At 43.8% G+C, this 22,246-nt stretch overlaps 4 non-coding genes across 4 annotated transcripts; 3 read left to right on the plus strand and 1 right to left on the minus strand.

The window, feature by feature from the left end:
* Window positions 1-15,245: 15,245 nt before the first annotated feature.
* On the plus strand, window positions 15,246-15,318 carry trnar-acg (transfer RNA arginine (anticodon ACG)). Its single transcript has one exon. It is a non-coding gene; the product is annotated as a tRNA-Arg (tRNA).
* Window positions 15,319-20,044: 4,726 nt separating this feature from the next.
* On the plus strand, window positions 20,045-20,117 carry trnam-cau (transfer RNA methionine (anticodon CAU)). Its single transcript has one exon. It is a non-coding gene; the product is annotated as a tRNA-Met (tRNA).
* A 429-nt stretch (window positions 20,118-20,546) lies between these two features.
* On the plus strand, window positions 20,547-20,657 carry LOC128770173 (U5 spliceosomal RNA). The gene has a single exon (XR_008416491.1). It is a non-coding gene; the product is annotated as a U5 spliceosomal RNA (small nuclear RNA).
* Window positions 20,658-21,322: 665 nt separating this feature from the next.
* On the minus strand, window positions 21,323-21,404 carry trnas-uga (transfer RNA serine (anticodon UGA)). The gene has a single exon. It is a non-coding gene; the product is annotated as a tRNA-Ser (tRNA).
* Window positions 21,405-22,246: the final 842 nt, after the last annotated feature.

Below are 22,246 nucleotides of genomic sequence, written 5' to 3' on the forward strand. Positions count from 1 at the left end.
CCCATTCACCGGCGCGACCCCTCATTAAATTAAATAGGAACGCTATACGGGCACGATCAGTGGAGTAATAACTCGGCTGCAGATCAAAAACTAAGTTGCACTGTAATAAGAAACGATTACAGGAACCGATCTCTCCGGAGTAGAAATCTGGCATGGGGACAACAGGTTCGCGAGTCGCCACTAGAGCAGCTGTGGGACTGGTCTGAGAAGGAGTAGCCGATGAAACGGGTGATTGCCCTGAGCAGGAAAGTCGTTTTACAGAGGCAGACAAGGAGGAGAAGGCCTCCATAATTTCTTTAGAGAAATTCTCCAACTTGGAGACCCTGGTGCCTAGGATGCCTGCGGCTAAATGCCAATCTTGGCTTCCTGCTGAGTCCATTTCTGGCCAGGTCGTACTGTCACAAGGCTCAGAAATGAGAGGAGACTCAATTGCAGGAAGTAAGAGAGGCGAGGCAGTTAACGGAACAACACAGGATTTAATAAACAAAAATGTCAGCCAACACAAACGGGACGCAGCCCAAAGTCCATAACGACAACTAAAGGAGTCTCCAACGGAGAATAAATGACGATCGAGGTCAGGAATTGTCCAAAGTCCAAACAAAGAGTTCACAAGGAGGCTCGGGCACGAGGAGGAACAGGAACTAAAAAATGAGAAGTCAAAGTCAGGATAAAACTTACAAAAATACTCAGGTGCAAGGCAGTCCAGGGGGAAAAGTAGCGATCCGAAGAATGAAAAGTCCAGCATACCATACATGAAAAACGTTCACGACCTGGCGCTGCACTGTCATCCAGCTACTCCTTAAGAAGCTGTGGAAAATTAGGGGAAATGAGGTGCAGCTGCCACTCGTGCCCGACCTGTCAAGACAAACCACACACAGGAAACGGGGAAGTGTCCATACAAAATAAAAGCACAACAGGAGGGGACATGACAGACCCTCTGGTCACGTGACTGACAGCTTTCTTTCCTGTCTGAACATAAAACATGGCGGACATCCACTCTATTTTTAACATCGTGGACATCTGTTCTATTTCGCTCTAAATTGTGAGATTTTAAAACAAAAGCTTTTGTTGACTTTTGATCGCATTTCTAGTGACAAATATATTCATTGGGTTAGATATCTGCTCGCACTGAAAAACGTGCAATAACTATGTTTGTCTACTTGGCATACCGTAATAATTTGACGACTTTGCCTCAAAAATCGTTTCACTCTTACGTTTCATTTGTCAATGGCTTTATGAATGGCGTTCCTATGGTCACGTGACTGACAGCCTGCTCTCCTGTCTGAACACAAAACATGGTGGACATCCGTTCCAATTCGCTCTAAATTGTGAGATTTTAAAACGAAAGCTTTTGTTGACTTTTGATCGAATTTCTCGTGACAAATATATTCTATATTGGGTTGCAACCTGAATAAAAAGTGACGTTTACAATCGTCCATGCCTGGAGAGAAGACATTTACTGAGCAGCTACAGTCAGGGTTCTAGTCTAAGCTGAGTAAGAAAGAGGGAGTTTATTCACAAATGAATAGACAGTTATGCAGGAATCCGGTGGATCTCAGGACGCTGCACACTCCACAGCACTGTAATGAAGCAGATACCGGTGTCCCAGGAGTGAGAGAGGTTCTGCGATGGAGGAGCCTGTCCACCGTCCTCCTAAAGAGTGCAATGATGTGGTTGCCGACGGCGGAGACACCATTCCACTGCGCTAGGGAGGCTCTGTCAGCGCCGGGTGGGATGGTCACTCCTCAGGGGTGAGGTCGAACTCCTGGGGCGATCGCATCACGCATTGCGCATGACGGCTGAGTGAGAGGGAACGCGGCGCCGCCAATCCAAACCCTGAACCTGGCAGTAAGCTCCCTACCTGACCAAGTGCGGTGCTAGTGCCAGTGGAGTGTCAGAATTGCGACGGGAGTCCAGATTTCTTCCAGTTGTGGGCAAACAACATGAGGTCGTGACCTGTGTGTAGTCTCGCCATCCAACGCCAGCAGGCCGTTAATGAAGTGGGATGATTCTTGAGCTGGCGATGGAGAGAGAGCTCAACTTCGATACGAGGGGGGCGGATGCCATGAGGCGCGGGTGAAGATCAAGCGGGAACCTGCCTGATTCCACCACACGGAACTCAGCCAACTCTGGCAAGACAGTCTACAGATCCACCTCATAGCAACGCCTGGCTCTCGTCAAACTCATCCCATGGCTTGGAAGAGGGAAATGTGGAACGGTTCGGCTGCTAGTAGGCCATTCGCAGTGTCCTGTTCGTAGAGGATTAGTGTTGAATATAAGAGTAAGAGTGTTTTTCCTATAGCTGTAGGTGATATTCTGATGAGGGAGTGAACACTGCAGAAAACGCGTTTTCAGCCCGAGTGACGGTGGTTTTCAGAATCCACAAACATAAAAATGTTCTTATTCCTCTGAAATCACTTCAGACATGCTGAATTAGTTCTGCAGCGACTAGAAAGACCGCTACCGCTGTAAATTCAGGTGAAAATTTCATGTTCTGAGGCATCGCTGAGCAGTGAGTGAACAGTGCAGGAAACGCGTTTTCAGCCCAAGAGAAGATGGGTTTCTGACCGCCAAAAATAAACTTGTTGATAACCCTCTAAAAACAGTTCAGAAATGTACATTTACTGCTGAATATTCAACAATGAGTCTTTTTCCTATAGTTGCTGTTGATATTTTCATGTTCTCAGGCTTTTCTAATCAGTGAGAGAACAGTGCAGAAATTGCGTTTTCAGCCCGTGAGAATGTGGTTTTCAGACCGATAAACATAAAAATGTTGATAACTCTCTGAAACCACTTCAGAGAGGTTGAATGAGCTCTGCAGTTACTAGAAAGACCCTTTCTGCTATAGAGTCAGGTGAAATTTTCATGCTCTGAGGCATTCCTCAGCAGTGAGTGAAGTGCGGCAAACACATTTTCAGCCTGAGAGAAGCTGCGTTTCAGAGGAGGAAAAAAAAAAGTTCAATACTCCCTGAAATACAAGTTCAGATAGGTAGATTTAGTGTTGAATATACTAGAAAGGGTATTTTTCCGATAGTTGTAGCTGATATTTTCATGCTCAGAGGCTTTTCTGATCAGTGAGTGAACAGAGCAGAAAACTATTTTTTTAGACAAAGAAAAGTTGGTTTTCATACAGACAAAAATAAAAATGTTGATAACTCTCTGAAACCACTTCAAACAGGTGGAATTAGTGCTTCACTTACTTGATAGATCAATTCTGCTATAGTGGCAGGTGAAATTTTCATGTTCTGAGTCTTTTCTGGACATTGAGTTAACAGTGCAGAAAACCTGTGATCAGAGCGAGAGAAGGAGGCTTTCGGACAGTAAACACAATGTCCATGGATGATGTGATGGTGATGGATATACCCCCACCGATCTCTCCCTGTGTCTTATCCTGGGAGTTTTCAATTGTTCTTTATTTCCATCTTGCTTTGACCGTAGTCCGAGTGTAGCAGAGACGAGAGGAATATTGAGAACAGCCTGCTGGTCTCAACCATGGACCAAGAATTTGAACGTGTAGAAGAGGAGGACACATGCCGATGGATGCATCCCCGCCAGGCACCTCGCCTGACCCAGTGGGCCAAGAGACCTGCCGCTATACATCACCCCCAAGGTCGAACAAAATGTTGTTCGTCCGAATGTAGTGAAGTGGCAGCAATAACCCTCCATACAGTGGGTCTGGGCGTCCCACTGGGGCCCGCTCGGTGCCAAATCAGGTGTTTCCCTGCTCCGGCAACTACACTGGGGAACCTGATGCCATCCCACAGCCACAGCACTAGTTTGAGCCCAATGTGGAAGACCACAATTGGCATTAATAACCGTCCATATTTGGAGGGACAACTCACCAGCGGAGACACGTTTGGCCTATGACGAAGCACTGCGGAAGAGAAACACTTTATTGCACCAACAATACAAAAGCATCAGCGCTCCTGAAGTTCGCTCAGCTCTGGTGGAGGGGCGCTGCACCACTAGACCGAAGGAAAAAGTTGGATATAGATGAAGAGAGCCTCCCCTCGGTCAGCTAACGATTCTCTCATTTATTGGCCAGAGATGCTGGAAGCACCTGCAGACAGGACAACGTGAGGTAAAGTAGAAGCAGCCTACGTCAGACAAATCAGCAAAAGTTGAGACGGAAGCCCAGGAGGCTATTGGCAGATATTTGCCAAGAAACACCTCTGAATGTTGACCCTTATTACCACCTGCCAGCGTCACCCACAGCTTATCTGTTTTCCTGAAGGCCTCGACTCCAGTCAGACAAGCTCTCAGTGCACTCACGGGAATACATGAAATACAGTCTAATACAGTCTACAGTCTAATACAGTCTAAATACATTTGATTCGTTCTCCCATGTGGGTTGAGGAGACACGCCCATTGAAGAATTTCTTCTCCGGTTTGCTGTGGTGGCTTGCAGGCTGAATATAAGGCCCGATGCATTTTGAGGTCTCATGCGCTGACTCCTGGGGGACCTTAAACTCCTCCGAGAGGCGCACTGGACCCTGGAGCAGAGGATGGGGTTTATCCAGCATGAATGAATGAATGAATGAATGGGCTGTGAAGATGTAGCATTAACAACCCCTCATACATAGAGTGTAATTGTACACTCTGGGTGGCAGGAGCTGCCGCCTCGCCTTTGCCACCGTAAGCTAAAATAGAAGGTGCTGTTAACAACCCCTGAACAACAGTTCAGAGCGCCCCATCCATTTGATTTAAAAGCGGGGTTTTACCATCTCTACTGTTAAGCGACATTGTAAGACCGCAGCATGTCGGGGACGCACATGCACCACTTTTAAGAACGGTGGAAATCAAGGGTAGTTAGTCAATTATAATCACACAACATTTTAACCCGGCTTACTGTTTACCGGTTGCCAAGAATCATATTGAAAATATTGAAAATAAGAGACGACCCGCACAGATTTGTACAATATTATGAAAAATAGGTGGGTGGAGATCTACCCGGTTTCTACGGTGCCCCGGTTATGTACGGACGAGGCATCGGTTCCCTCCTCTCAAAAATGTTTCGGTTTGTATCACTTCTGTTGAAAAGAGGTATTGCCATAGCGAAACCCCATCTCAAATCAGCAGTGGGTAACATAGCCTCGGATATGTTCACCCGTACCGTGAGAGGAATGAGCGATCAACAGACAGGAAGGGTCAGGCGGTATAGCCGTCTTATCACGAAGAACAAAGAGACGCCCTCCAGGACGATGTGTAACACAGAGCTCAAATAAACGTACAAACAAAAAAAGAAAGAAGTCAGTTGACAGAAGCAAACGGGCCAAGAGGAAGTCTAGAGGGAGCTCTGATATATTTTAAAAAAACTTATATACAGTGACATGGCACTTCTACACCAGAAATCTGCTCATCAAGTCTCATCAATTATCCTCTAAACACAATCTTTGATCAGTGTGATGTGGTTCTGGAGGATCGAATGATTTCGCAGTCCAGTTCCACTCACCCCTACAGAGCTATGATTGAAACACTTAATAGGCCTTAATAAACGGGCAGAGTTCACGAGCAGAACCAGAGAAGTACATCTTCTCGGTCCTCTGCACAGCAACATATTTTTCTGTGAGAGACTGTTATTAAACTCGGTCGATTTAAGAATTAAACTCACCAGGGCGAATGATGCCTTCTGCCTGACCGGACCCCGCGACTCCACCTTTCGTCTGAAAATCCTCGGCGCCTCTCTGTTTGTGAAGAAAGTCACTGTTTCGCCAGCTGTGAGAATAGGTCATGCAGCGGGTTTGTTAAATGGAAATGCTCTCTACCCACTCTCTCGAGTCAATGTAAAATCATACTCCATTCTAGAAACTCGAGAATATGCAACCAGGAGAATATATTTCTGGGTTCAATACCTAAATACGTGGTTTTAGGGATGGTGCATCATGAAGTATTTTCCGGTAGGAGAGATCTCTCCCCGTTCAATTTTCATCATTACGACACTGAATATCTAGCCCTCTGTCAGGATGGCCGCTTTTCAACCTCAGTTTAATAACAGTATGGCAGTCAAAGGGTTTTATAACATGATTCTAGCTACAGGAAGACATTTAAAGGATCTACCTCTGAGTATTGACCGCGAAGGTTTTAACAGGGGTTATTCGCTGTTTGCATTTAATCTCAATCCAGCCGACGACAACGACGCTCTCTCCCCTGTCTCAAATCGGAATTTAAGACTGGAGTTGAGATTCAGAGTTGCTTCACCAAACACCGTAACCCTGACTGTGTACGCTTGTTATGATTCCATTCTGGAGATTGATGCGAAAAGACAAGTGCTGGTGGACTATTATTAAAAAGTTATGGCTAGTCTCCAGTTACAGAGGCTGCTGAGAGGTCTCTTGGGCGACACATTTTACGGTGTATGGCCGTCGGATAAAGTTGCCTCAATTGACTCACGCCCTCAGACTGCCTGCATATTTCATCGTCAACACACATCTGGCACATAAACCAGGAGAGCACTGGTTGGCTTTAACTCTCGAAGAAGACGGTAGAACAACTTTCTTTGACTCGTTTGGAATGGGGCCCTACTTTGCACATTACCCTGAAAATAGAAGAGAAAAGAAACATTCAGGCGACATCAAGTACAACAATGGTCAACTACAGCACCCTCTATCGTTTGTATGTGGTCATCATTGCGTCTTCTACCTCTGTCATCGTGCTAGAGGGCTGTGTATCGAAGAAGTATTCGGTCTGTACAGTGACAATACCTTGAAAAATGACCTCATGGTATACAACTTTGTGAAAGGACATCAACAATGTTTAAAAAGATGTGCACACTGTCCGTGGAAACAACAAAACTGTTCTCTTCTGTATTTTAAAGACTATTGTAACGTGTGACTAATCTTATTTTTTGTGCGTGTGTTTAAAAGAAAAATCTGTAATCTCATAGTAATTCAATAAAACATTTTATTGATGAAAAGACTAACTGTGTACATGCCAATTATTCAGGAAACCCATCGAGGTGTTAGAGACAATTTCTTTCCTTTGGTCACTACACGCGTCAAGCGTCGTCGAGGTGTCACTTCAGGATCCTTTGGGTCGGGAGACCAGCTCTCAGCTATACTTTTCTTTCGCGAGATAGAATTCGATTTAAGTCTCTGATATTGAGCCCTCGCTTCAGGATTGGACAGCAGGGTGAGAGGGATGTTTAGCTTTAATCATGTGACGAGAAACTCGGACCATCCCTCAGGTAACGAAGAACTTGTTTTCTTATACAGTAGGGAAAGGTACTTGAAGATAGCAATCACATGAGAGCCTTTTACAGCATTTCCTTGATACATAAATTCGCCATTCATATTCCAACCATCACCGTTTTTGGATATCCTCTGGATAATGTATTCAGCATTTCTTCGAGCTTTTGACGGAAGGCTATTTAGAATATCCTTACCCAAGTCATCTGTTACAGAGGGTGTTTTTAGAACACTTTCGACACGACTGTCAGAGTCGTGGGGATGATCGCTGGATCCGTCTCGTAAAGTCAGAGTTACTCTCCTGTGGTCTCTCCGATCCTGTTTAGTAAAGGTTAAATATCTCTGCAATAGAGCATCATACTTTTTAATCTTCTCATACGAGTTTAACTGAGAATCATTTAGAATGGTCCTCATCTTCTCATTCAATTCGTCTTTGGCAGTTTCACGGGTGTCGGAGGTTGGACGTGATAACTGGTTAATTTGCTGAGGAGAGACGAGATATATTTTCTGGACAGTCTTCATAGTGTTTTACTTCTTTACAAGTCCTCCTATTAGGTTTCCAATGATTGGAACGGCAGCCGCTAGCAACGGCAAAATGAATCCTCCCGATTGCTTTTTAAGAATCCTTCGTTTACGCTTCACACACGCCTTTTCATTAGCCAAGAGTCTGATGTTTTTCTTCTGTTTTTTGAACTGAGACTGCAACAACAAAACATTCCCCTTCAAAACATTCAGGGCGATCTCGCCGAGAGCTTGAATAAAGTCCCGAGAACTATGCATCAAAATATCTTCACGTTTCTTTGAGGGAGCATGGTATAGTTCCTTGAGTAAACCTGCGTTTCTTTTTATACGCGCTGACAAAACTTAAGCAGACGTTTTTGGTATGTACACTGTGTGACGTTGATGAAGTATCCCAGTCCGAGGGCTGTAGCGTTCTGGACATGAGGGTGTTAGATCAACAATTAAGTACCTGTGAGCGCCGGCTGTAGCATCTTCAAAGCATCTTCATATTTTTATGATGTCTGTACTGAGTAAAAAAGCGAACAACCTAGGGGTTTTCAGAAGCTTCAAAAATAACAGTCACGAATAATCAAATGTTTTCTATCAGAAGGAAACACATCTTCATTTTCAAAACATTCAGTTAAACCTTCAATGAATTTGATATTTTTATTCATATTTTGCAATTCACTGTACGTAGGTTGAAAAGAAGTATAAATACATACAATATTTATTTACAATTGACATCATCGATAACATGTTCACAATTTTCAAGTATACATTTTAGAAAATGGGTCTTTCCTGACCCTGATGGTCCCACCACTAGACATGAAAATGGCGTTTTCATACGTGGATCGAAATGAATTTCTTCCACAATGACCCACTCATCCACTCAAACCTCGGTTGTGCCTTCCGAAAACAATCGTCTCTTATCGTACGCGACCCGGAGTCTTTTAGTAAGTGATCTGATTTCTACTGTGATGTTCTTTTTATCCCTCACAATGTTGTGTTGATGGGTCTCAAGCATCCCATCAGGTGAATTCTGTAAATAGCCCTTTACAAGATCTCTGACGGAGTCAAAGTTTATCTGCTAATAAGACTCTTTTATTTGCATGATACCTTTAACTTTCATTACAACCTTTTTCTGTCCTTTGGTCCTATAACCATACGTCTTTGGACCCGCCGAAACAAAGTCCTCGATGCTATCCCCGTCGAGTTCATCAGTCAGATCACCGAGATAGTTACCTAATTTTAAAGGCGTCTCGCCGTCTTTCACCACATATATCAAGCTGTCTGTGTCAACATGAGAACATTCTCCTGCAATTTCTCCATGTAACTGTACAACTTCAGACGAGCATAAGCAGCGGTAAAAGCTCTGATAAAAACATTTCTGCTTTTACCAGGAGGGTAGGGACCCTTGTAACGCCACTGGATCACAACTTTTCTCATCCAGCACGTTAAAGTAGCTGACCTCGTATTTCCCTGAAAACAAGAAACTGAAAAACTCGTTGGGGTCTGACACTACAGAAACCTGAGACATGTTCTCTTTCTGACAGAACTTGCCGCAAAGGCAATTCAGACAAGCCTTAGCCACCTGTCTCTTTGCAGGTTTGTGACAAATCTTATCAGCACAAAGCAAAATCCCCTGATGGGCTTGATAATCCTGAATGTATTTGTCGCGGCTTTCCTGATCAACGGCCTCAGCAGGGTAACCAGAAGCCTCCTGCTTGCCCTTCAGGAATGTACGGATGTAACCTGTGAAAATACAATTGCTAGATCTCTCAAAATGCCATACTTCAATAATCTTGGCCACCTTGTATCCTTTGTCCAGAGCCTTGTTGAACTCAACCGTGACCCAGACCCCTGTCAAAGCACGTCATCATTATGCATACAGTCATTGTCTTGAACATTACGTCTTGAACAGATACTGCATAACGTGAAGTGTAATTTACCCCCTGGTCCTCTGTAGGGTAAAACAGGTACATATAAACCCCTAGGTGGATAGACAACCACCTTGATGAGACCAAAGTACTGTCTGGGATCCCCGAAGTCCTTGTGAATTATTCAAGGATGACCTAGGGGGTAGGAACATGTGCTGTTGACGTAAGGATACAGAGAGGTGACATCAGCGTAATAAACTTTTTCACCAGGCTTAGCCGTGTAATGCAGCTTTAAAGTGCTGGTTCTACCGCCGTACAGGGCATTACGAGGGTTGAGAGGCTCAGGGGTGTCAAAATCTAAGAGAAAATCTCTGAGATCGTCACACGATTGTCGAAGCGAACACCATTCGTGGTCCCAGATGGTAATAAGATGCACCCCATGATCAGACTTTAATGCCTGCTCTCTCTCCATCGTAGCAGAGTAGAATTCAGGGGGACCTCATGAGGGTCAACACATGAAGGACAACCGTGGAAGAAACATCCATAAAACTCCCAGGCCTGCTTAACACCGTCAACTTCAGCATAACCGTCAAAATATTGGCCAAACACCACCTCCCCACGGTTCAAGGCATGTTGTATGAAAATGCCCTGTCTGTGTGATTTCCATTAAAACCACTGGATGGAAGCAACTGAGAACCTCTTGTTACGTAATTGTTGGGACATGGTATGGCTAATGTGTCTGGTTTTAAAAAGTTGGTCCTGAAAACAGCCATACATATATATATATATATATATATATATACAGGGTCGGTGATGGTGGAGTCTTCCACCACGGTTAGGATTAAGGAGACAAGAAAGGCTGTTTGCTAAGCAAAGCTGATCAGTTCCATCACCACCAACTGCAAAGAGATGTTGTCTTTTTTTACCAATAATTTCGGCATCCAGTGTCTTTTCGAGTTTGCGTTTAGCGCCACCTCGAGGATTATGCACATTTTGGACCATTAATTCAATTCTCTTACCCATAGCGATGACTCTGTCAGATTGCACGGTGTTGCTCAGGAGGTCCTCAAAAGCAGGGTAGATATTTCCCCCGTCACCTTCAACCACAACATTAATGTGTTCTTGAACATCTTCACCTCCCACTTCAAGCGGAACCACATTCTCTCGATCTGCCAGTCTCTGTGCTTCATCAGCCAACTCTCTGACCTGTTGCATCAAACCTCTGTAGAAAGTAGCTAAATCAGGAGTACCGGGTACAGCAGGGCGTGTTAGCACCCTTCGTAGCCTATCTGTATTAAAAGGCTCTATGACTTCTGATTCAATACCGGTACCTCTAATGCAACATCCTTCCTGAACCGAATCACTGTCAACATTGTCATTGCTACAGCTAGAGCCAGACACATCTATCAGAGGGTCAAGAGCAGGTGTCCCTGAATCAGCCGTCTGTAGATTATCAACAAACCTAACCAATCGCCATTGTCTAAAGAGGTATCAGCCCTACCCTCGTGAGATGATGCAGGAACCATATTTAAAATACGATCATCCTCTCGCTCAGGGAAAAAAATGGACTCCATGTTTTCATTTACACTTGGATCTTAGACCAGCTCTACATCCTCCTCAGACATGTCGTCAAACAAGACAGACAGAAACATACGTGTCGGTGAAGCACTCTGGTCAATGAGGTGTGGTGTAGTGTTCTGGTTGTGGGTGGATTCAGGGACAGAACCAGAAGGAAAACCATCATGGTTGGCCATAATTTAACAATAAAATAATAATTTAAAATTAACAAAACAGCAACTTCAAAACACAATGCCCTGCGGTTCTTTTAAATAATCACGCTCCAAATGGACCTTACTGTGGTTGAACTTCAGTCAGGTCAGTCCATGACGTCTGTTACCACCAGGTCCTTGTAGTTGTAGGAGCCTCACGACACCAGCGCTTTATTTGTGATGTCCTTCCTGACGATTTCTGTAACGATAATATATAAGACATATACATCCCAGCTGATTACTCATTGAAAAAGTTGTTCATCTTACCTTCACAAAGATTTCTCGTCAACCGTCGATATCTACGTGCTTGAAGCGCTAGACAACGACTCTGTATTTTGCGTTGATGTAGACGACGTTCAAGCGTACGTACTCTGCATTCAAGCTGTTGCTTTACAGTCGTTGCAGCATAGAACGCCAATAGGGTCGGTGATGGTGGAGTCTTCCACCTCGTGGTAACCCTGTATATATGTATATATATATATATATATATTCACCTACGGCGTGCAGAGGAAGAGTCATCCATAGTGAGACTGGAGTCCGTTTGAAAAGGAGGATGAAGCTCTGGAAGGTCTGGTCAACAGCAAAGGTTACCCCTGAACTGATGTAAAATGTGGTCTGATCTGATAAGACAATGTTGGAAGAGCTCAGCGTTTGCTAGATACCTCAGAGGTGTAAACTTTTTCCCCTGTCAAATGATGCTATTTGAAAAGGAGGGGTGGGTGACCTGTGTGTGTGTGTGTGTGTGTGTGTGTGAACTTTGTCTGAACAATGTTGTCTGAAGACAGTGAGGTTTGCCGTCAGACAGACCAATGAGGTTTGTCTTCAGACAGACCTCTCTGTCTTCAGATTGTGTCTTTTGAAGATTCAACCGTCCGGGAAAGAACTCACATCTCCTCAGCAAATTAACCGGTTATCACAGACACTGTTTCAGTGTCTGAGAAAGAGTCAGGCATGATGGCTGTTGTTCCCCCACTGTGTGACCTCATTTTTTGAACGTATTTCCTGAGTAAGTAAAAATGCATTGTTTCAAACTCACATATGGTATAAAATTAAATAGACTGATTCAACAGAAACTCATATGAGACGGATAGCTGTGTCATTTGAACTAATGCTGAAAAAAGTATTTCTTGCTTTTGTTTTATCCTTGTTCACTGCACCTTATTTTCTGAAAACTAAAAGTATTTTTCAAACAAGTAGAAATTATCTGTTTTAAACACATGTTGAAAAAAATGGTGCATGAGTTGGGTAGCTGTGTCATTTGAACTATTAGTGAAGACTAAAAAAGTGTTTTCTTTCTACTGTTTTATCTTTAATAAATATTTCAAGAATGAAACACTGCTTCATAAGATGTTAAATAACTTCTAAAATGTTTATACCAGAAATAATATTGGAGCTACTAACACGTTTTGATTATTTAGTCTACAATGCAGAAACAGTTTGAACATTGACTAATGCTGAAACTTTAGTTTTATTTTCAATATCTCAATTTCGTCCTTAAGGTAATCCCACAGAGCCACATCAAACCCCTCCCTAATGCAGACCCTACCTGACCTCCTACCGCGCCTAACCATTTGTTGCGGCTGTGAGGATGCAGCTGACCCCTCCCATGCATCACACAGGTTGTTGCTTCCCCCCTCGACCTTCGTTATTTTCCTTCCTGTCATAAAACAAGGGGGATGGCTATTATTTTAATTTCCTGTTGATATAAAAAAGGGGGAGGGTTATTATTCTAATGTCTTGTTGATATAAAAAAGGTGGGGGGGCACTCGATCTCCTCTCATTCTAACTCAGTTGTCTCTGTTACCATTGCCATGTCATGGTTCTGGGTCACGTGATGAAAGTGCCTTTGTTTAAAAGTATTCCTGCTTTGATTGGCATCAGAATTAGAGGGGGAATTGTTACAAGATGCTATTTTGTCTGATCTTGTGGTTTTCTTCATCCCAAGCTAGTCATGAACATAACATCATGGAGCTGATCAATATCTCTGAGAGTGAGCAGTGACACTGAAGAGATACTGAGAGTTGGCTGTGGTGTGGTCACCAGCTGAGACATTCAACCAAGGCCTCCTGATGTGGTGGAAAGAACTGAGAGAAAGTATGGTCTCCAATACTTTCTCTCAGTTCTTTCAACTTCTTTTCCTGATACCTTTGCTCTGTTTCTGACTCAATTCTTCCACAAGCAAATTACCAGGAAGAAGACGAGCTGTGCCACATCTGAGCTGAGTACAACCGTGTTCCTCTGACGGTCTTCATCATCCTGAAGTCAAGAAAATGAACTCAGGCAATCGAATCCCGGTCGTCCACGTGAAGGGCAAAGATGCTGTCCACTATACTGACAAGGATTCTGCTGGCTTCTTTTCACAGGAAGATGAACCATTCAAATCTCTGTGGATAGAATCTTCAGGTACATTTTTATATTACATCCATTTTTTTAGACCCAATCATGTCCATCTTTAGGGGGAGCTTCAATGGAGGAAAAAAAAAAAGAATCAACAGCTGTTAACCAACCTGTTCCTGATGGCATTTAGCATCACAATGCAATGGGTAAATATGAACATCACCTTAATATTGGTTTTGGACTCAAAAGTTGCAAAATACACGGAAAATAATTATTATAAAAAGCGGGATAAAAAAAACGACGGGATTGTGACAACGCAATTGAAAAACCTTTGGTGGGGAAGGAATTAAAAAAAAAAAAAAAAACAATCACTGCAACACATAAAATAACAACCTTCCACGGTGGTTTGGAACCTCTTCTTTTCCTTTGCTTTAAGTTTGTGATAATGTTTGTCTTATATTCTTGTATTCCTCTGTTTTGTTCTCAGTGCAGTTTCTCAATTTCTGACGTTTTCGTGCAGGAAACAATGAGGCCATTTGGTCAAAGCTTGAGTTGGAAACGTCACAAAAGTGTCTGTTTCTCCAGCAAGGATTCAAGACATTTCTGCATCGCATCACATTCTAGTGTATTGGATTCAACACATGCTTCGGTAGCTCAGTCAGTAAGTTGCTGCGGCCACAACGCAGGTTACGAACCACGAGACCAGGGGTGGGCAATCTGGTCCTCAAAAAGCCGGGAAGGTGCAGGTTTTTTTTCTCCCAACCAAACAAGCTCAGACAGTTTAACCAATCAGGTGCAGGTGAAAAAAACAGCACCTGACTGACAATCAAGTGAGTTTACCCTTGAGACACCTGGTTCTTGGTTGAAACAAAAACCTGCAGCCACTGTGGCCCTTTGAGGACCGGTTTGAGACCCCTGGTCCCTGTCAAGGTAGTGTTAGCAGTTTTCCATGAATCTTTATCTTTATTTGCATCAATGTATCTTGAAAAGTCGACTCTGGCTAGCAGGCCAACTTCTGAGGACTCAGGAGAGGAATGTTTTGCAGTGAGTGATTTGGGTGGAACAAGAGGCACGTGGCATGTTGAGTCCTCCTCATCCATCACAGCTGCAGCATCTATGTTCAAGACAGGACAGAAATATTTTGTAGACAATCTCCATATGAGGTGGCTAAAAAGTTGGCGTGGGGCTCGAACCCATGGCCCTGAGATTAAGCAGCGTCCTTCTTAGTATAGTGGACAGTATCTCCGCCTGTCACGCGGAAGACTGCGGTTCGATTCCCTGACGCGTAGTTGATGTTTTTTTTTTTTTTGATACAGTTTGCTTAATTTACATCGGGCACCTGATTCAGTGGCTGTGGAAACTAGGAATATCCTCAGGATATTGAGCGAAGCGAGTCAAACTTCGATGGCAGTGGAGGCACCATTGTCAGGAGGTGGTTCACCCAAGGCTTCAAGGATCCAAGCACAGAAAGTGTCTTTTCATTCTGGCACTGGGGCTGAACTGCTTTGGAATGTTCTCAGGCATCTGATACCCTACTTTCACTCAGGTCAGTTCATATGGAATTGAGCAAGAACACTGGGCTAGTGGCGCAATGGATAATGCGCCTGACTACGGATCAGGAGATTCCAGGTTCGACTCCTGGCTAGCTCGAGCTAATCTTATCTTTCATCCTTGATGTGGAAGTAAAACGTGGGAAGAATGTTTGTGCACTGCGTGCTACCAAACTGTGCTGCACTGAGAACAAAATAAAAAAGAGGTTTTTGTGTTGTTGTTTTTTTTTTTCTTTCCTTCCCCACGGAAGGTTTTAGATTCAAATGGTGCGTCAGCCAATCAGCCTCACACAACACACCAAGGGCAAAACCAGACAACAAAGGAAATTCCTCCTACTGATGTCCCGTAACAACAGGTCCTTCACACCAGAGACCACAACCCACAGGCAGACAAATGCAGATGCACGGTGGTTATGAACACAACTGACTATCACAGGAAGATGGAAAGCCTGTTAAACAACAAAGACATATGTGAACCGCAGAGCAATAACTCTGTGACACACAACATTGCCAAACATCTAGCCCCACTCTTGGCACCGCTGGTAGGGCACAGCACCCACCACATCATCAACTCTACAGACTTTGCACGAAAGATACAGGGAACTAAACTAGATGCGGATGAGACCATGGTCTCATATGATGTCACGTCCCTTTTCATATGTATCCCCACCAACGAAGCGGTCACCACGGTAAGAAAGAAACTCGGCCATGATCTCAGTCTACCTGACAGAACCAGTCTCTCACCAGAGAACATATGTGAATTGTTGGACCTTTGCCTCACCACCACTTACTTCCAATACAATGGATCCTTTACAGACAAAAACACGGTTGTGCAATGGGCTCCCCAGTGTCACCCATAGTTTCGAACCTGAATATGGAAGACATTGAGAACACTGCTTTGGCTTCTTACAAGGGCACACCACCCAGCTGTTGGTTCAGATATGTTGATGACACCTGGGTCCTAATCTAAAAGGATGAAGTGGAACCCTTCACACAACACATCAACTTGGTAGACGGACACATCAAATTCACCCGAGATGATGTGGAAAACAACAGACTACCTTCTCCGGACTGTGTTGAAGCAGACTGGAGCTTCAGCATCGAAGTGTACAGGAAACCAACACACACACAGACCAATACCTCCAGTTTGACTCTCATCACCCACTAGAACAAAAACTAACATCAAGCCCAAAACCACACCTCACCTAGGGGGAGAGAGAAGGAGCATATCAGAAATACCCTTCAAAAATGTGGCTACCTCAACATGGCCTTGACCAAAACATCAAAAGGGAACACAAAGGACAAAGAAAACAATGCCCAGCGCCATAACAGCATTGTTATTCCCTATGTGTCCGGGGTCTCTGAGAAACTCAGAAGAATCTTTAGCAAACATGAAGTCCGGGTTCAGTTCAAACCATGCAACACCTTAAGACAGAAACTCGTCCATCCCAAGGACAAAACGCCTCACCACAAAAGGAGCAATGGGGTTTATGTAGTCCAGTGCAGCCAAGAGTCCCAGACCTTTACATTGAAGAATCGAAACAAGCTCTCATCAAACAAAAGGTCCAACACAAGAGAACCAACTCCTCTGGACAAGACTCAGCAGTCCATTTAAATCGAGAGGACAAGAAACACTCTTTTGAACACAGCAATGTTCACATTTTGACCGGTGGTTTGAAAGAGGCGTAAAAGAAGCCATTTTTGTCAAAGTGGAAAAACCCTGTGTAAACAGAGGTGGAGGACTGAACACCCTCCCCAGGCAGATTTAGCCACTGATCTAGGCTTGGAGAGGTCCTTCACACCTGTACAGTGTGGCATCATCATCTGAATAGCCCCAATTGCCACCTGGGCTACATTCAGCATTTGCATTAATGGCCCATCAACACCCATGACCAGTGGCCGGGGACCCATTAACACATCTCCATTAGCATAATGCTGACTCTTGTCACCCATCACACTGGATTGGCTCTACCCCTGTCCATCAACATCTTGTCCCATTCAGATGGCCTGATATAAGCCTGAACTCCAACCCAGCTCAGTAGAACTGACGAAGCCTCCTGGATAGGAGGCCAAACGTTTTCTTTGACTATTACTAGTCCGGTTGACCTGATTCAAACCTTTGCTGCGTGATGACCCGGATAACTGAGCAGCCTTAGCCTAAAGTTCTAAAACAAATACATTGGTCCAAAGTTTTTCAAGTTATGAGGCTGGGATGTGCAATATCCCAGTCTTCAAAACATTTATTTTCGATTGCACAGTAAAATGACTGTGAGTCGAGCATGAGGCATGTGATCTCAGGGGCTGGTGTCAGGCAAATACAGAAGAGGAGAGGCATTTCCTCTATGAGGAGCTTCACTGAGGCATGAGCATTGAGTTGCTGATTTACGGAGATGAAATGGGGGAAGTTTTGCAAATATAATATAACAGTGACCAGTGTGGGTATCGAACCCATGGCCTTGCTACATGATACTACTATTGACTAGTTTAACTAGAGAGGTCCAGAATCACTGCGTTGTTGCAATGGTATAGCATAGCATAGTAGCATAGCTCTGTGGCGCGATCTGCTTTATCTTGCAGTAAAAACTTCATTCATGTACTCACTCCGACAGACATGATGTTGCTCTCCCTTCTGGACAATCCTCTTAAACAGGGGTCACCAAACTGTCCCAGAAAGGGCTGCTGGTTGAGTCCAACTTCAGCTTGCTTGCCTTGAATGACCCCATGATAATATCACCTGAAATGTATGAAAAGAAAAAAATACTGCTTCTCCTTCGTCATCTGTGAACCTCAGTGGTGATCTTCCTCTTCTTTATTTATTCCTCTTCTTTATTTCTTTATTTGTTCAACTTGTTCCCTCGCTCCTCTCCTTATCTCCAGAACAGCAATACAATAAGTCCTGCCACTGGCCGGTTAGCTCAGATGGTTAGCGCGTGATGCTAATAACGCCAAGGCCATGGGTTCGATCCCCATAGTGGCCACTGTGACATAACACCAGCCCCTGAGATCACATGCCTCATTCTCCACTGACTTACTGTTTTAATGACAGGATATTGCACATCCCAACCTTAAAACTGATCTGAATGCTGCCAAAATATTAAAGAAAACATATAGAGCTTTCTGGATCGCTTTTTTGTGTAGAGCTAGTACAATGATGTCATCACACTCTGTTGTCATTCATGAGAGGAGGAGGATGGGCCTTCCTCCTGCCTCACCTGCTGCTGCTGCTGCGTCTCCTCCAACTTTCCAACCTCCATTATGTGCAGGACACCAAAGGAAGAGACCAACTGAGGGAGGGTCCCCGGATGCTGATGCTGAGCTCAAGCATCTACTCATGAACTCCCTCCACAAACCCAGCTCAGAAGATGAGATAGTTTTCAAGGTCCTGGTTGCTTCAATGCAGATATTGTCAACGCAAATAAAAGATCACATCATTTACAAGTTATTTTATCAAACAAAACAACAGCTGACTGAAATTGGGATCATTTGGACCCTTCATTTATTTCCTTTGTAGCCACAGTCTCATGAAAGGAACCAGACATCGCCCCCCTTTCCTCCCCCTCTATTGACCCTCGTCCCTGCTGGGAAGATCCTTCAAAACACACCTACATAGTTTACTTCAGGTCTGACTATGATTCTGTGTGTATTGGATGAGTATAAATGAATGAGTTATTTTATATTTTGCAAATAAAGAGTTTGATATTGAACATTTGTTTTTTGTGGAAAATGGCTTCACAGAAAAAAATCAAAATCAATCAAATGTCAACAAACTGAGTTGAACACAGCTTTGTTTTATTGCAGAGATGAATTATAATATGCAAGGACCTTTGCTCTGTTAAACAGGTTGGTGACTCTTGAATGAGCAGTTGTGGTGCACTGATAACTGTTTGTTCACAAAGGAGACGCTTCATCTGCGACAAAAACATGTGGTCTGTGGTAGTGGTCCTCTGGTCAGCTCCTGGAAGTGGCACTGAAGCAGTTGGTGATGAGTCTTCTGTTACAGAATGTCTGCAAAATCTAAACCATACATTGATATGTAAACATATATATGTAGGTGATAATTTAACAAAGTATATATCGACCATACAACAGGACATCAACTCACAGGATAAATAGATTTAACACAATGCATTTAATTGTTGCATTAATTCATCACCACAAAGTTGTGTAAACTGACTAGACTCTTTAACTAGACTGGCTAAAGCAACAGTACTTATTTTATGCTACAGAGCCAGCAGAACTGATGATGAGGCCTCCAAGTAGATTTCTGAACCTGGCAACAGATAATAGCTGAAATGTGGTTTGGTTAAATGCTCAAATATGAAAACACACCTCTGGAAACAGTGCAACCATGGGAAAAGCAATGAAAGGAAGCTGACAGACAATCTGGAATTATTTAATAAGTATCCATGGACAAAATACAATGAACATCAGTGTGTGATTCAGATATTTTTTAGGCAGCAGAGAAGGCCTTGCAGGCCCTGACACCCGCCACTGCCATTTCCTCTTTGCCCACAAAGACCTTCAGGAATAATTCCCAGAATAATCCCTTAGTCCATTGCAGGCATTGTTCCCAATATATTTAAGGTTCAGATTTAGAAAGAGTAACGTGTTTACATTCTTTCCTTTCATCACACTTCTTCTTGAACTTATTCATTGTCCAGCCTTAACACTGCAGGTCCTGAGTTGCAGTTACTCTGAGATGTCTCTTCGCAATCCTCCTCATGGATGGGAATGTTGTTTCATGTATTTTCTACCAAAGAAGTGGCTCTCCATTCCATGCACTTGGCCTTTCCTCTGAGTCATGCTGCATTTCTATGAGCACACAGGCCTCGTTGGCGCAGTAGGCAGCGCGTCAGTCTCATAATCTGAAGGTCGTGAGTTCGAGCCTCACACGAGGCACTTTCTTTTTGAAAAGTGATATGGATTTCCATTCCATTCATGAACGTTGAACTGTTTTGGGGGACAAGCTTTGCAACATGACTCCTAGCACGACCTTTATTTGTGGTGTTTCCACGGAGCGATATGTGTCCATTTTCCCCTCTTCCCGAACATCAGGAAAGTTGTGGATGATATTTGTGACCGAGACCAGCACGATGTAGGATGGACGACTCAGAACATGAGAAAATTCTCTTTTGTGTTCTGATCACTTATATGTGTGCAAAACAGGTCACTGACAACAGAAGACGATCACCAGTTCACAGATGTTATTGGAACGATGGTTCAGAGGATTGTCTTGAAGTGCTGGTTTGTTCAAAGGCTGAACAACACCATGAGTTAAAGATTGATGTGGAAGAATACAGCTCCTTCTCTGGTTCAGTGTCAGTAGTTCGCTCATGTTTCTCTTCAGATCGTATAAATCTTTCGCCTTTTACTGAAGATTTCCGTGGAGAGGAACAACATGAGCTTATACTAGTTTTTGATGCCCTGCTCTTGTAGGGCTTCTTATTGTGTTCAGTGAAACCTGTCTGGTTAACGACTTTGTATCGCAAGTGCAGAGTTGTTATTCCCAAGATGTGTATCTACGAAGCAGCAGAGTGTGTTGTCTAACTTCAATTGAGCCATCACTCCATTTCCATGGTTTTCAGAACATGTATTCCTGCTCTCAAAGTGTCTCTCTTTTTGTAGAGATTCTCATGTCTCTGTGACGTAATTGGTCAGCACGTTTGGCTGTTGTGGGAAAGGCTGGTGGTTAGAGTCCACCCTGGGAAGAAGATCCACTTTGGTTCCGTGACGAACCTCACCGTTAGTAGGGCAGGTGATTGGTTGGTGATTTCACAGTGCTGTCGGCCCGTACGTTCCCCAGGGGACTGGAATGTTTGATTTCTGCATTCAAAGGGTTTCACCCAATACTTTGAGGAAACTGCATGAAAAGATCAGACCCTGCCTTGAATTGTTGGACTGTCACAGCATACAGTCTGGTTGAACTCCAGTCAGCTGAAGACCAATGAAGTCACACACACTCTGTTACGTGACGGTTCCACAGAGCGATTCCTGGTGGACACAACATCACTTCATGCGGCATATTCCACCTCAACGCACAACACTATTGTCATGTGACAGTTCTGCAGACTCAAAATGACCTAAGCATCCTAAACACACACCAACGTTATTGGTAGGACTTGAACCTACACAGGTACAACCCAATGGATTTCAAGTCCATCGACTTAACCAGTCGGCCACAACAACAACGTTACTGAGCCACTTCATCAGGAATTTAGTTTTGGGTGAATTAGAAATCAGTTCATCACATCACCTCTTCCTCATCTTTCAAGCAACAATGATGATGGCTGCTTTTCAAGCACTTGACCTGGGTTCGATTCCCAGCCACTGCACGTAGCCCATTCCATTCACTCGTGATTCAAACAACTGGTTTCTTCTGACCATTCACAAATCCACTGAAGGCACGAGTGATGAAGGCCATGGAACTGAAATCCATTGGGGATTTCCCCTGTAGCTTCGAGTCCTTCCAACAACGCGAGGCAGAGATTGATTTTTATCCCATTGAGACCTACGTGTTGGTCGTCCACGTCCAGCCTTAATAGGACATTTGTGGTGTTGACAGTTGAGGCACAAATATTCTGCCATCCATGGTTAGATGGCAAAAACAACTGAGAATTGAACCCAGGTTAACTGCTTGGAAGGAAGCTACTGTTTACACAAGAACACCATTGCCCAGATTCCTGTCAAGGAACATTCACTTTCACAAAGAGAAATCGAAAATAGCGGATGAACAAACATGCGGTGAGATGAGGTTTTTGGCCGACTTAGTTCGGCCCCTCAGCTTCTCTATTTTTTTAAGTCCATGTCAGCTCAAGATATGTATCTACTCAGTTCCACTCTGTACATAAATTGTTGCATCAGCCAAAATATAGCAGTGTGAGTGTTATGAATGTGGGTGGGAATACTTGAGCTTCATTTTCTAAACGTTGTGATGTCTGCCCTGCTCGCCCCTCTCACTCGCTCTTTTGCCTATTTTGGATTCCTACTGACTCAGAAGTCCGAAAGATTTTAGAATGTCCTTCATTCAT

Source organism: Synchiropus splendidus, chromosome 13 (assembly GCF_027744825.2).
Source record: "Synchiropus splendidus isolate RoL2022-P1 chromosome 13, RoL_Sspl_1.0, whole genome shotgun sequence".
NCBI classification, from domain to species: Eukaryota; Metazoa; Chordata; class Actinopteri; order Syngnathiformes; family Callionymidae; genus Synchiropus; species Synchiropus splendidus.